At 42.0% G+C, this 14,478-nt stretch overlaps 1 long non-coding RNA gene across 2 annotated transcripts; it reads left to right on the top strand.

Moving 5' to 3' along the window:
• Positions 1-401: 401 nt before the first annotated feature.
• LOC123139082 (uncharacterized) lies at positions 402-14,029 on the top strand. 2 transcript variants are annotated; one of them, XR_006469434.1, is made up of 10 exons: positions 402-575; positions 682-744; positions 2,436-2,486; positions 2,709-2,753; positions 2,879-2,947; positions 4,909-5,054; positions 12,624-12,692; positions 12,767-12,821; positions 13,330-13,389; positions 13,599-14,029. It is a non-coding gene; the product is annotated as an uncharacterized lncRNA (long non-coding RNA). The 2 variants fall into 2 exon arrangements; XR_006469435.1 differs by having other exon boundaries at positions 405-579.
• Positions 14,030-14,478: the final 449 nt, after the last annotated feature.

Genomic DNA, 14,478 nt, shown 5'->3' with positions numbered 1-14,478 from the left:
CCCTAGATATGTTAGACTCATATATGCAACCTGCTATACGGTCTGCTCTAGATATGTTTAGTTACGGTTCATATATGAACATGCTGTTTACCTTCTCTTTGTCAAATCGCATGGCTTATTTCATCACTGCTATACTAGCCATGTTTTATCTACTATTTCTGTTAATAAAATCATTCGGTAAATTGCTCATATTTCCAACAATCCAAAACGGTTTTGCTATTTTTCAGTCGACTGTTTTGCAATTGGTTTTCATTCAAATCTGTGTCCGTTCGATCTCACGTTAAGATTCACGCTCGGAGTTGTTGTTTTGGGTCTGCTTTTCTTATCGGGCGCGCGTTTCCGCCGCCCGTCACCCGTCGCCCGTGCGTGTGGTTTTCTTTATTTTTTCCTTTGAATTTTCTCTTCGCCTCTCCCTTCCCCATTTCATTTGGGCGGCACTGTTCTAACCAGTAGAGAGACAGAGAGCGAGCGAGAGGGAGAGCGACGGAGAAGAGGAGGCGGTTCCGCCGTGTTCATGTCGTTCCGGAGACCCCCCTCTGCTGGAGCTTGACTTCTTTTTGATTCACGGTTGCCCGGTTGGTTGTTCTCGTCTGCCCCCTCCCCCTGTATATTTCGCATGTTTCTGTCCCTGTAGCTTCCAGATCTAACTCTATTTTTTGCTTGGTTTTGCGGTGTCTGTAGGTTACTGGTGCTGTTGTGGATTTTGTTAGCTCTTGTAGATGCAATTGTTGGTTCTGCTGCGGGGTATGTGTAGATTCCGCTGGTTCCCCCTCTACTCTTTTTGTAGATGTATGAACTGGTCTGTTGTACTGGGTTATGGTGTCGTTGTCAGGTTTTAGGTCCCCATGTTTTGAACCCATCGCTGTAGGCAGTGGTAGGTGTCATAAGAGGGTTGCTTTTGTGGTTAGGGTTCGGAGATTTCTGCTAAATAGATAGGCTATGTGTTTGCTTCAGCTGGTTGGTTCATGGCAGTTCTACTCCAACCCTGATTTCTGTTGTAGTTGTTTGTATTTTGGTAGTATTAATTGTTTCCCCGTGTTAGGCTTTGGCTTTTTTCAGTGCTTAATCATGTATGAGATTTTTGCAGAGTGAGCCATGTAGTCCCAGGGGTAGTCCCGTGTATTTTCTCTGTGCACTGTCATTGTAATTCCTGGGTATTTAATTTCTAATTCCATGTGTAGTAGGACTGTAATTTGTTCTGAATTTTTAGTGTTAGATTTAGCAGTGTAGTATCCCGTGTAGCATTCTTATATAGTCTGCAAATATCAGGTAGGTGGTGTCATATGCACTGTAAAATGTCCCAGATATGCATGTAATGTGCCCCAGAGTTTCTCCGTAAATTCGAGCTTCTTTTACACTGTAATTTGCCCGAGATTTACACTCTAATATGCCCTAGATTTACTTTGTATATTTTAGCTTCTTTTACTCAGTAATTTAGCCGAGATTTACACTGTAATTCCCAAGATTTTACACTGTAATATGCCCTAGATTTTCTGTGTATATTTCAGCTACTTTTACTCTGTAATTTGATCAATATTTATACTGTAATCCCCTAGATTTGCACTGTAATATGTCCCAGATACGTATTACACTATAGTTTGACCGAGCTTTACACTAGAATTTGCATCAGATTTACTATGTAATTTGAACAAGATTTATACTGTAATCCCCGAGATTTGCACTGTAATCCCAGATATTACACTATAATTTGACCGAGCTTTACACTGGAATTTGCCTCAGATTTACTATGTAATTTGACTGAGTTTTACACTGTAATTCCCCATGTTTGCACTGTAATATGTCCCAGATATTACACTGTAATTTGACTGAGATTTACGCTGGAATTTGCCTCAGATTTACTCTGTAATTTGACAGAGACTTACACTATAATTCCCCAGTTTTTTCAATGTAATTTGACTGTAAATTTCAGCTGCATTACTCTGTAATTTTATTTCATCCTCTGCAATTTTTGAGCTACATTCCTGTGCAATATTCATGTGTTTAGAGCTAGCTCCCGGATATGTTTCTCATTTGGTTTATGATTTGTTTTACCTTTTAGTCTAATGGGTAGGATACGGAAAGTCACTCACCAGGACGTTCCATTAGTATCATCTATTGAGAGTGCAGACTCTTTGAATGATCCATTTGTGCCTAATGACTTCACGGATGATGGTTCTAATGCTATGACATTGGTAGTCATTTCTGTCTTCTTCTCTAGTTTTTATTGTCTTCTTTCTTCTCTCTTTCAGTTTATTTAATTTGGGTTTGTTGGTTTTTTTCTGGAACTTTCTAGTGATGATGGAGGCTTTGTCAAAGCTCTATTCAAGTTCTATTTGAATCATGTGTGTGCTTTTTTTGTTTTCTTGAAGTAGTTGATTATGTTTTTGATGATGATTGTTTCTATTGACCCTTGTATTTTTTTTTTGTTTTTTCAGAAGGTGAAATCATTGAATAGGAAATTATCATGTGTTGGAAGAAGGAATGTGGTTAGTCCCCCTTGTTATACTAAGCTCTTGCATGGCTTTAGTCTGTTCTTCTCTTTAATGTTGCACTACAGTTTTTCAGTGTTGTAGTTCTGTATTTAGGTCATATATAATCTTTTTTCCTTCTGTATCTTATTGTTTGCTTGCACATCTCATGAAATTTCAGTGGCTTTCCTCTGAAATTTAGTTGTGATTGTTATAGTATTTCCTCCCTGATTTTTGCAGTTGCTCCTTGTTATATAAGACCATAAACTATTCTGGCAGCCTATAGTAAGTGTAACTAGTCCTTTTCTTTATTTGCTTGCAGTTTACTTCAGTTTCTTTCTGCTACTGTTTTATTACATTTTTCATTTCGAATCTACTAATTTATTTTATTTTCTCCCTTAATGTTGCAGTATTGTTTTATAGTTCTGAACTACTAAGAGAATCTCACACATAATACAATTTTTTACTGTCTACTAAAGGTAATTTAAATCTCAACAGAATTTTAGCTTTTGTTGTGTAATATATAGTCAAGTTCCATGTTGTAAACAAGCATAATGTATTCTAAATTTCGCAAAACATTCTGAAATCTATCTCTTAGGTAGCAAGAATGTTTGCCCTCAAAGTACAACTCAAGTATTCCTTTTTGGATTTTGTCTCCTAAAGTTCATTCTCGTGTTTTTCATGTCTTCTTCCATTTTCTTCTCTATCTCATCTGGTCTTTTCTTGCCTTCCATTTTCCTTTCTTTTCCTTCTTCTTCCATGTCCCTCTCCTGAAAATTCGGCTCTAGCCTTGTGTTGTTGGTGATACATCCTGCTTCTTGTCGCTGTTCCTCTTCTTGCCGCCTTCTTTTATCTCCACCTGTCATTGAACGATTCTCTTCATTTCTTGAAATCAAGCATACCAATTAAGAAACTATTTTACTTACCTTTCTTGAAATTCCTTGATACGTGTTCCTTCCTTTGCTGACACGTGTTCCTAGGCCCATCTCCTGAATGTACCTGCAAGCTTCAACATATTTTTTAGTTCTCCTCTTTTGCACAAATCTATTCTTTTCGTCGTGCTTTGCTTTTGCTAGGTCCATCATGTAGATAACTAGGTCTTTTACCTTGTATATAATGTCAGGTTGTAGCAGGGCAGTAAATGAAAATGTTTCCTGCAATATATTGTAACTTTTCGTTATTATGTACACATAATTTTTCTTCAAGTTTCTGATATCATTATTTGCTTATCTCACATTTAGAATGAGTTCTTCTTGTGGCATTGTGAGTAGATCCCCTTTGGTCATTGTTCTTTGCTTGCTTCCCATCTGCAATTTTGAAATGTTATATGTCAATAATAGCAGAAATATGAACAGCAAACACTTTTATGATTAATAGTAACTTATGAACAGCAGACTCGTGTGACATTGTGCGTACATGTTCCTCCAAGGAGCTTACCGTAATTTGTCAGAATGCCCTGAATTGCTTCTGTTTAATTTCTGCGTGCCTAGATTGTATATTGCTGTATTTATTTATAGTAATTCAAGTGTATTTAGACTGTAAATTTTCCTTGTGAAGCACCGTACTTCATGTGTACCTTCACTGTAATTTACTTTCAGAGTAATTCCTTATATTGTATAGTGTAATTCTAGAGCTTTAGGCCGTGTTCGGCAGCCCTCCGTTACGCAGCTCTGCTCCTGGAGCGGCCGGAGCGGAGCGGCCCGTAGTGCATTTTCCTGGAGTTGTAAAACTGGCGCTCCGTCCGCTCCCGTATTATACGGAGCTGGAGAGCTGCCGAACAGGGCCTTAGTCACTGTAAATCATTGGTGTTTGCACTGTAATTTACTGTGGTTATTCATCGCTGCCATTCTTTGGTGTTTGCACTGCAATTTCCACTGATTTGTTCAGTGAATTTTCTCTGATGTCTCTGAGTTGTTGTCTTTGTGCCTACTTCATTGTTGTCATTCCACAGTGTGCTTTTTCAATTTGATTTCACTGTAATATCCCCCAGTTTTACTACATAGTCATTGTAAAACTTGTAGGTATTGCAGTGGAATACCTAAGATTTTTTTAGGGAGTTACGCTCTGTAAATACCTCATTTTTTACATTATATATACTGTAGGTATTTACAGTGGAATTCCTATGATTTTCTCACTGTATATCCTCAGTTGCCTTACAGTGTAATATCCCACATTTATCATAGTCCATGCTTTATCTCTAATTTCCTAGTTTTCTGACAATGCAAATTGCAGCTTCATTACACCGTAATGGAGCACATATTTTCATGTGTACTTACCATATGCCCTTATTTTCGTGTGTATTTACAATGCTTTTTAACTCTATGTTTCCTGTTGGTTTGCTGTTTTTACCCTGATCTAAATAAATTTCAGTGTTGCTTTTTCAATCTGTTAGAAGCTGATGATTCCATTTTTTCACTAGATTCTTTGATGTTTTCTACAGACAAGTTCATGTAAAAGGTGTCTGTACATCAGAAGGGTGAGCAAAAGGAGTAGGAGAGTTTCTGACATGTGGATCATATCTTGGATGATCTTCCTCTGTCCTCCCCCAAATATTGGCAGCTGCTCTTCCCTTTTGATTCTCTCCAGGTACTTTCCCCTCTCCCATATCTATCTGACTTGTTTCTGTTCTTTCTTCTTGCTCACCTCTTCCATCGCGTCTCCCAGATGTGTTCTGCGCTGTGGTGTGTTACAGGAGATCTGTGGAGGGGTTAGGGTAGTTGAGTTTGGGTCCTTGCGTAGGATGCAAATTGAAGGGCAGTTGTTTCCTGTTTTCTCTCTTTTTGTTAGGCGCAGGTGTTTTGTGGTTCAGGAGGGCCTTGTTAGTTGCGTAGTTGAGCAGGAATCGGTTCTATTTTGGTTTAGTGAGAATCGGGTCAGAATATTTAGCCCGATCCGTTTTGTTGGACATATAAACATACGATTGTCGGCCTTGTTTGGACATACAGGTGTCATATGTTTATTTGTCAGGAAATTTGACTGAAACCCAATTGGAAATCAGTCAGATGTTAAATAGTCAGTCCCATCCAAAAACCTTATTATAGGCAATTTACCTCGAATGGTTTTGCTGCTTCCATGAGACCTCCTATGTTTGAGGGTATCCATTATAAGAGGTAGCGCGTGAGAGCAGTCTTATGGTTTCAAACTATGAGTTGCTATGACGCCACTCTTGGCAAACCTGAAGGAGAGCAAGATGCCCAACAGGCACAAGCTTTTCAGAAAATGGATACCTTGTTTAAGGCTGCTCTCTTGAGTGTTCTTGGTGAGAACATAGTTGATGCTTATGCGTCAATTGACAATGGAAAAGATATGTGAGACGCACTCGAGGCCAAGTTTGGGGTCTCGGATGCCGGCACTGAGCTGTACATCATGGAGCAATTCTATGATTACAGGATGACTGAAGAGCGCTCCATGGTTGAGCAGGCTCATGAGATACAGTCATTTGCTAGAGAACTTGAGCACTTCAATTGTATCCTACCGGACAAGTTTGTTGCCGGGGGTATCATCACTAAGCTTCCTCCTTCGTGAAGGAACTTTGCTACCTTACTGAAGCATAAGAGACATGAGTTTTCCGTCCCGGATCTCATTGGTACTCTTGATGTGGAAGAAAAGGCGAGAGCAAAGGACACACGTGCTCAAGGTATTGAGGGAGGATCTAGTGCCAATCTGGTACAGAAGAAAAACTTCCAGTCCCACAAGTTCAAGAACAAGGGCAAGCTTGATGGTAAAGCAAAGTTTGATGGGAAGAACAAGGCTGTACAACACACGAACTTCAAGAAGAAGAGTGACAAGAAGAAAGGTGCTTGTCATGTGTGTGGAGATCCTGATCATTGGGCTCCTAGTTGCCCCAATCGCTATGACAAGCGTCATCCTGAGAAAGGCGGCAAGACCGCTAATGTTGTCATCGAAGACATTGACATGAAGGATGCTGGGTATGGTATACTTCCCACTATTCTCTCAGTATGTCATTCTCCTGATTGGTTGATTGACACGAGTGCTAATGTGCATGTATGTGGTGATATTACCATGTTTTCGTCTTATCAGACCGCAGGGACTTCAACCGTGCTGATGGGCAACGGTTCAAGTTCTTCTGTTCATGGTGTTGGCACGGTCGATCTGAAGTTTACTTCGGGGAAGATCGTGCGGCTGAAGAACATGCATTATGTCCCCTCCGTCAATAAAAATCTTGTTAGCGGATCTCTTCTGTGTAGAGATGGCTACAAGCTTGTCTTTGAGTCAAATAAATTTGTAATATTCAAGTATGGAACCTTTGTTGGTAAAGGCTATGAGTCAGGAGGCCTGTTTCGTTTATCCTTATCAGACGTTTGCAATAAAGTTGTTAATCATATTTGCAACAATAGTGAATCAAATGTATGGCATTCACGTCTTTGTCATGTTAACTTTGGTTGCATGTTGCGACTAGCGAAGTTGAACTTAATCCCTAGTTTCACCACTGTCAAGGGATCTAAGTGTCAAGTATGTGTGCAAGCTAAGCAACCTCGTAAGACTCACGTGACTGCGGAGACGAGAAATCTTGCACCACTAGAACTTATACATTCAGATCTATGTGAAATGAATGGTGTTTTGACAAAAGATGGAAAGAAATATTTCATGACGTTAATTGACGACTCCACTAGATACTGCCGTGTTATCTTCTGAAATCTAAGGATGAGGCTTTGAACTTTTTCAAGATCTATAAAGCTGAAGTGGAAAACCAACTTGATCGAAAAATCAAGAGGCTTAGGTCTGACCGTGATGGAGAGTATTTTTCCAATGAATTTGATGCTTTTTGTGCGGAACATGGTATAATCCATGAGAGGACGCCTTCCTACTCACCTCAGTCAAATGCGGTGGCCGAAAGAAAGAACCGTACTCTAACTGATTTGGTTAACGCCATGTTAGACACATCGGGTCTCTCCATGGCATGATAGGGGGAGGCGATATTGACAACATGTCATGTCCTAAATCGAGTTCCCACAAAGAACAAAGAGATAACTCCATTCGAGGAATGGGAGAAGAAAAGGTTAAAACTCTCTTATCTGCGAACATGGGGTTGTTTGGCGAAAGTCAATGTTTCAATTTCAAAGAAGCAAAAACTTGGACCAAAGACTGTGGATTGTGTTTTCCTGGGATATGATTTTCATAGCATTGGCTATAGATTCTTGCTTGTAAAATCTGAGGTACCTAACATGAATGTCGGTACGATCATGGAGTCGAATGATGCAACTTTCTTTAAAGATATCTTTTCCATGAAGGATATGGCTACCTCGTCTAATCAGGAGATGCCTAGTTCATCGAATCAGGAACCAGTTACAATTACCGAACCTGCCATTTTGATGGAACACTTTGAAAGTCCTGTGGAGGAGAACAATGAAGTTCCTATTAGGAGCAAGAGACAGAGGACTGCAAAGTCCTTTGGTGATGATTTTCTTGTGTATCTCATAGATGACACTCCCAGTTCTATTTCAGAGGCCTATGCATCTGAAGATGCTGACTACTGGAAGGAAGCAGTTCGTAGCGAGATGGATTCCATCTTGGTGAATGAAACTTGGGAGATAACTGATCGTCCTTATGGGTGCAAACCTATAGGATGCAAATGGGTATTCAAGAAGAAGCTTAGGCCTGATGGTACTATCGAAAAGTACAAGGCTCGGCTCGTGGCTAAGGGTTATACCCGAAAGGAAGGTGAAGACTTCTTTGATACTTACTCACCTGTGGCTCGACTGACCATTATTCGAGTTCTACTTTCACTAGCTGCCTCACATGGTCTTCTCGTTCATCAAATGGATGTTAAGACTGCTTTCCTAAATGGAGAGTTGGATGAGGAAATTTATATGGAACAACCAGATGGGTTTGTAATAGATGGTCAGGAAGGGAAAGTGTGCAACTTGCTGAAGTCTTTGTATGGACTCAAGCAAGCACCCAAACAGTGGCATGAGAAGTTCGAAAGAACTTTAACAGCTGCAGGCTTTGTTGTGAACGAAGCTGACAAATGTGTGTACTATCGCCATGGTGGGGGCGAGGGAGTTATGCTTTGCTTGTATGTTGATGACATACTGATTTTCGGAACAAATCTGGATGTTATTAAGGAGGTAAAGGATTTCCTATCTCGCTATTTTGAGAAGAAGGATTTAGGAGTAGCTGATGTCATTCTGAACATCAAGTTGTTGAGAGATGATGATGGTGGGATTACATTGCTTCAATCCCACTATGTGGAAAAGATCTTGAGTCGCTTTGGCTACAGTGACTGCAAGCCATCTCCAACACCATATGATGCTAGTGTGTTGCTTCGAAAGAATCGGAGAATTGCTAGAGACCAATTGAAATATTCTCAGATCATTGGCTCGCTTATGTACTTAGCCAGTGCTACAAGACCTGACATCTCTTTTGCTATTAGCAAGCTGAGCCGGTTTGTCTCAAAACCAGGAGATGTGCATTGGAAATCTCTAGAGAGAGTTTTGCGTTATTTGAAAGGCACTGCAAATTATGGAATTCACTACACCGGCCCAAAGGTGCTTGAAGGGTATAGTGACTCAAACTGGATCTCAGATGTTGATGAGATAAATGTCACGAGCGGATATGTATTCACTCATGGAGGTGGCGCTGTTTCTTGGAAGTCTTGCAAGCAGACCATCTTAACGAGGTCAACAATGGAAGCAGAACTCACAGCACTAGATACAACTACGGTCGAAGCAGATTGGCTTCGTCGGCTCTTGAATGACTTGCCGGTAGTTGAGAAACCTGTACCGGGTATCCTTATGAACTGTGACAATCAAACTGTGATCACTAAAGTGAGCAGCTCAAAGGATAACATGAAGTCATCAAGACACGTTCAGAGAAGGTTAAAGTCTGTCAAAAAAATTAAAAACTCCGGAGTTATTGTATTGGATTATATCCAAACGTCTAAAAATCTGGCAGATCCTTTTACTAAGGGTCTACCACGTAATGTGATAGATAATGCATCAAGGGAGATGGGTATGAGACCCACAATATGAGTTGTTCACAGTGGTAACCTATTCTTTGTGATCAGAGATCCCGTGAATTAGATGTGGAAGACAAGTTGTTGGTCAACTGGGAGGAGAGTATCCTTACTGTTAAAAATACCATTCCATGAAGATGCAATACTCTCCTAATCTGCATGGCAGGTTGATGTATATCTTAATGTGTTCTAAGTGGCTCTTTGAAGCAGAGATGTTGTCCTGCAGAACATCTTTTGAAGAACGTACTTATATGAGTCTGATTGTTAAACGTCGCAATCTATGAGAGTAGGGTTCTCTTTAGTAAACTCATGAAAGGTCTCGGAGTATGACGCATAAGCTCCACCCGCGGGGAAGACCCACGGTAGCCACGTATCTGTCAAGGCTTTATGTGAAGCTAGATTCGCAGAAAACTTGCAGTTCAAGGCCCAGTCCACTGTTCAAGTTGCTTACTAGTGTAGTATAGAGTTCTAGGTGGAAGTTCAACTTAACAGTCTCCACTGCATTACCGGTATATAAAACCGTATTTTGGAACCAAAGGCAAATTTTGTATGCCTCTGGGATCTGGTGGGGGATTGCTGGAATTTAGTCTATTTTGGGACAACCCAATAACTATTTCAGAAATTCCTAAATAAATCCTAGAGGCCCACTTAGCCCATTTGTGCAAGGCAAGGGATACTACTAATGTTTAGTCCCACATTGCTAGTTGAGTGGGAGTTGGACCTCCTTATAAGGGAGGTTCTTTCCCCACTTGTATGAGCATGAGAACAAGGGGGACATCCACGCGCGCTCCTCCTCCGCCGCTCGCCTCGTCACGCCGCGCCGCGCCGCGCGTTGCGGGAATGAACCGAGCCGATGTCTAAATTTTTGCCATGCACTACGGGTATACGAAAGGTCACTCGAAAGCTGAAACATTTTTTCTGTACTGGACACTGAATCCGAACGGCGCGCCTCTTCGGCTGCTGCCTGTTCGTTTCGTCTTCCGCGTTTCCTTCAGCTCCCGGCGCAGCCTCTCGCCTCCTTCTCTTGCGCCTATAAAAGGGAGGTCACCCCTCTCAAAGAGACGCACCAGAATCTCTTCCTCCTCTCACCACAAGTTCCTGAGCACTGCGCTGCTGTTACGTTCTTCCTCATCCCGGCTTGCGGCGTGCACTGCTGGTCGGGACAGTAGGCCTCCGGAACCGCACCTTTTGAGTCCTGTACGGGAGAAGGGTGATAAGGTTTTTGGGGGGCGCTCTGCGCGACTACTGACTTCTTCGTCACGGACGCCCCGGACTCCGACGACTACTTCCCCGACGACGACTACTTCCCTGACATCGACAACCTCCTCGACGACATGGAGGACACCGACCCCAAGTCCAGTGCCTCTGCTCCTGCTGCTGTCACGTACGTGTCTCTCCCCTTTCTGTTAGAGGTTCTGCTACAGTTCCTGGTTCTAGTATTTGCCCTAGATATGTTAGACTCATATGTGCAACCTGCTATATTGTCTGCTCTAGAGATGTTTAGTTACGGTTTATATATAAACATGTTGTTTACCTTCTCTTTGTCAAATCACATGGCTTATTTCATCACTGCTATACTAGGCATGTTTTATCTACTATTTCTGTTAATAAAATCATTCGGTAAATTGCTTATATTTCTAACAGTGTAAGCCACCTATCCACATACTACGACCCTGCAGCCCATAAAAACAATACTCTTTTGTGTGAACTCCGGTGGCAACACTTGAGTGTGCTAGCTTTTCTAGCTGAAGGATGTTGGAGACGAAAAGGACGAGTACGCCAAGCACAAGTGACGATGAATATCTGATGGGAATAGGAAGGATCGGGAGTTAAGGTTATGTGGAAGTTGATTCTCTAATCAGTGCATGCTGCAGCCGCGGCTGGTGGTGAAGACTCTGCTGCTGCCGTCTGCTTGCGCCTAATACCCTAACTTGTTCTGACCCATGCGTTTTTCTAATCTCAGGCTGACTGGATGTCTGTAGTCTTAGTAGGATATCTATAATACCTAAATATATAGTTCATCCCCACTATCCTATTTCTCTTGACATGCAAGCTATCAACATCATCAATCTGCCACATCAGCATTTCTTCACTAGCTTATATAAGGGACCCACCACAGATTGACCAACATACATAATGGACATGTCACCCTTCGGTTACCAGCTGTAGAGACCCACCACCGGCTCCCCAGCGTACACAAACAGCGTACAGAAGCCGAAAGAAAAATAACGTATAGAATTGTGACCATCTCTCTCCCTCGATTCAGCTAAATCCATCGACTTCCTTTTCCCTACGTACAGTCCAATGCGGCGGCTGGGATCCCATTACGTATCACGCGCAGGACCGCGGGCTCGGCTCCCCTCTGCGATTTCCCGGGGATTGCTCACTCGCGACCCCTTCTCATCGGCACCACCACTCCTCTCTTCGTCAACCTCTCGGTCTATCCTCCCGCCGTCTGGTGCCACCCACGACTGGGGCGGCGGCTAGCAGCAGGGCCTTGGGGGAAGGTGACACCGGCGGGGATGCGGTAGCTGGGAGGCGAGCGACAGCTGTTGGTGGTACCTGCAACTGGGGAACCTGCTCGGTCTGGGCTTGGCGACGGCAAGGACGCGCATCACCATCATCCCAGATGATCCATGTCGCATCTCCTCTTCCACCTACCATCCTTCTCCACCTAAGTGTTGGCGTGAGTTCTTGGCCGTGTGGCGACCAACAGCAATCAACAGCAAGTAGGCGGATCAAGATCCGTCCAGCCACAAGCAATTGCCGACCGGTGAAAAAGTTGATTTGTGTGTGTGCAGAACCGTGTTATGCTATGCATGTCACCCACAAATGAATCACTATATTTACAATTTCTTTTTCTGGTTATTTACCGGATGAATTTTATTTTGATTTAGCACTCCAATCCGTCAAGTTTGTTATCGGTTTGTTTGTTGCATGGCCAAACATTAGTTTAATTTCTAAAATGGATTGCGGGTTCATCCGATAGATTTTGGCATATATTTCAATGACCTACTATGTATTCGAACTATAAATGTAAAAAGATATATGTTATAGGTAATCTCATCATTCCCGTGTCAAGAGGTGAGTTCAATCAAATCCATTCCATTTAGTCTCTCTAACCAAGCATCTAAATGGAACTGTTCTGTATTCCACATAATTGTCTATTCCAAACACAGGAACGCAACCGACCGGTTCAAGTGGAATGGAACATCTTTTCAACAACATTGGCCTGCTTAATCTTTACGGTGAGCTTTACTTATCTGAATGTTGTTTTTTCATGATTGGCAAACTTGATAATTAAACATCTCTTTTTCATCAGGGCACCGTAGTAGATTATAATTGTATCTATTCCCCCCTCTCTATATACTCCCAAGGTATGACCTTTTGAACTTTCGTGTAGTTTCATTACAACAGTAGTATGCACAAGTTCAAAAATCTCAATTTTGTTTTAAAAAGTTCAAGACTCTCAAATGCACCTCGGGTAGAACTTCATTGGTTATGCCTGGACTTGCATTTCAGTTGTAGTATGTTGTGGTCGGTAGTTGTTTCCTTGACTACAAATTCAGAGTTGATTGGAATTTTGTGTCAGAGCTAACATCACTGAATCTGTCGGCGACACCACACACCGCTTGCAGTTCCTAGCTTCTCTCCTTGAAGCATGGCATCTATAGCATGCGTGCCTAATCCCACAACCGTTTTTTCTCTCTGATGACTTTCTAAATTGCAAATTAATTTGGTCCCAGATCATGCAACAGAAGGGTAGCACTTGGACTATGGCATCTCCCTGACATTTTTGTACTCCCATTTTTATTTTCAATAATTTAGTGATTGATATCGTATTATATAATTCCTATTTTAAAATTGTTGATTCAAACTTGCTAGGATTCTTGACGATGTGCGGTAAGACGTCTGCTATCAATCAAATTTGGAATTCTTGAGAAGGTAAGGATGTTTCTCTCATTTGTAATTTTTAGAATATTCGTCACCTTTAGCTGCAACTATTTTTTACTTGCTTTACCCAGTTATATTTCTACAATGATTTGCCAATGTAATTCCCGCCCTCTTTGTTATCCATTTCTCTTTACTTGCCTCCTCCACATTCATGATATAACCACTTCCCTATAAGCTTGCCTATCGTTGTATCCGCACAGGAACCCCTCCCACTGGAGTTGTGGCATCCACGCACATGAGGTGCAACTGTGCCATGGTGGCATGGCTTTGGAGCAGGAGCTATGCTTGCTGCCACCGCGAGATATTCACGCACATCCACATATGCGCCATCCATACACATGAGGTGCATCTGTCCCATGGTGTCCTCGCTTTAGAGCTGGAGTTGTGCTTGCTACTTCCGCGAGATATTCATGCACATCCACATATGTGCCTGACCTTGCCGCCTCTACCTGATGTGATGCGATTTTGGCACATGCAATGCTGAAGAGGCACGTGACAATTTCCATTTGCCTATGCTTTCTTTTACTATTCTTTTCTTTTCATACATGTTCATTACGCTTGGTTACGGCAACGAGATATCATCTAAGGAATGATTAATCATCAAGAGGTGTACAAGGTAAAGCAAGGAATACATCAACTGTCTTGAGTATTGGCGAGTGCTTACATCATCTTAATGCCAATGGATCTTCGCTAATAAAAAAAGATTATCTCGCAATATCACCTTAGGCTATTTGCACATATTGCGCTATTTTGGTATAAAAAAGAATATGCATGCCATAATCTGAACCGGAGAATGAACTGGGTCCAAACATATATAGAATGGTTAATGATCATGTGAAGACATTAGCACTAGTGCAGAACCGGGCAATAGCACCGGTTCGTAAGGCCCTTTAGTGCTGGTTCCATAACCGGCACTAAAGTGTGGGCACTAAAGGCCCCCCTCCTTTAGTACCGGCTCAGCACAAACCGGTGCTAAAGGGTAACCACGTGGCACGAGCCAGCTCCGGGGGCCTGGAGCCCTTTAGTACCGGTTGGTAAGGTTTGGTTTTTTTTTAGTTTTATGATTTCTTTTTCATTTAA

The sequence above is a fragment of the Triticum aestivum genome, chromosome 1B (assembly GCF_018294505.1).
Source record: "Triticum aestivum cultivar Chinese Spring chromosome 1B, IWGSC CS RefSeq v2.1, whole genome shotgun sequence".
Classification (NCBI taxonomy): Eukaryota; Viridiplantae; Streptophyta; class Magnoliopsida; order Poales; family Poaceae; genus Triticum; species Triticum aestivum.
This window is presented reverse-complemented; position numbering and strand designations above follow the sequence as displayed.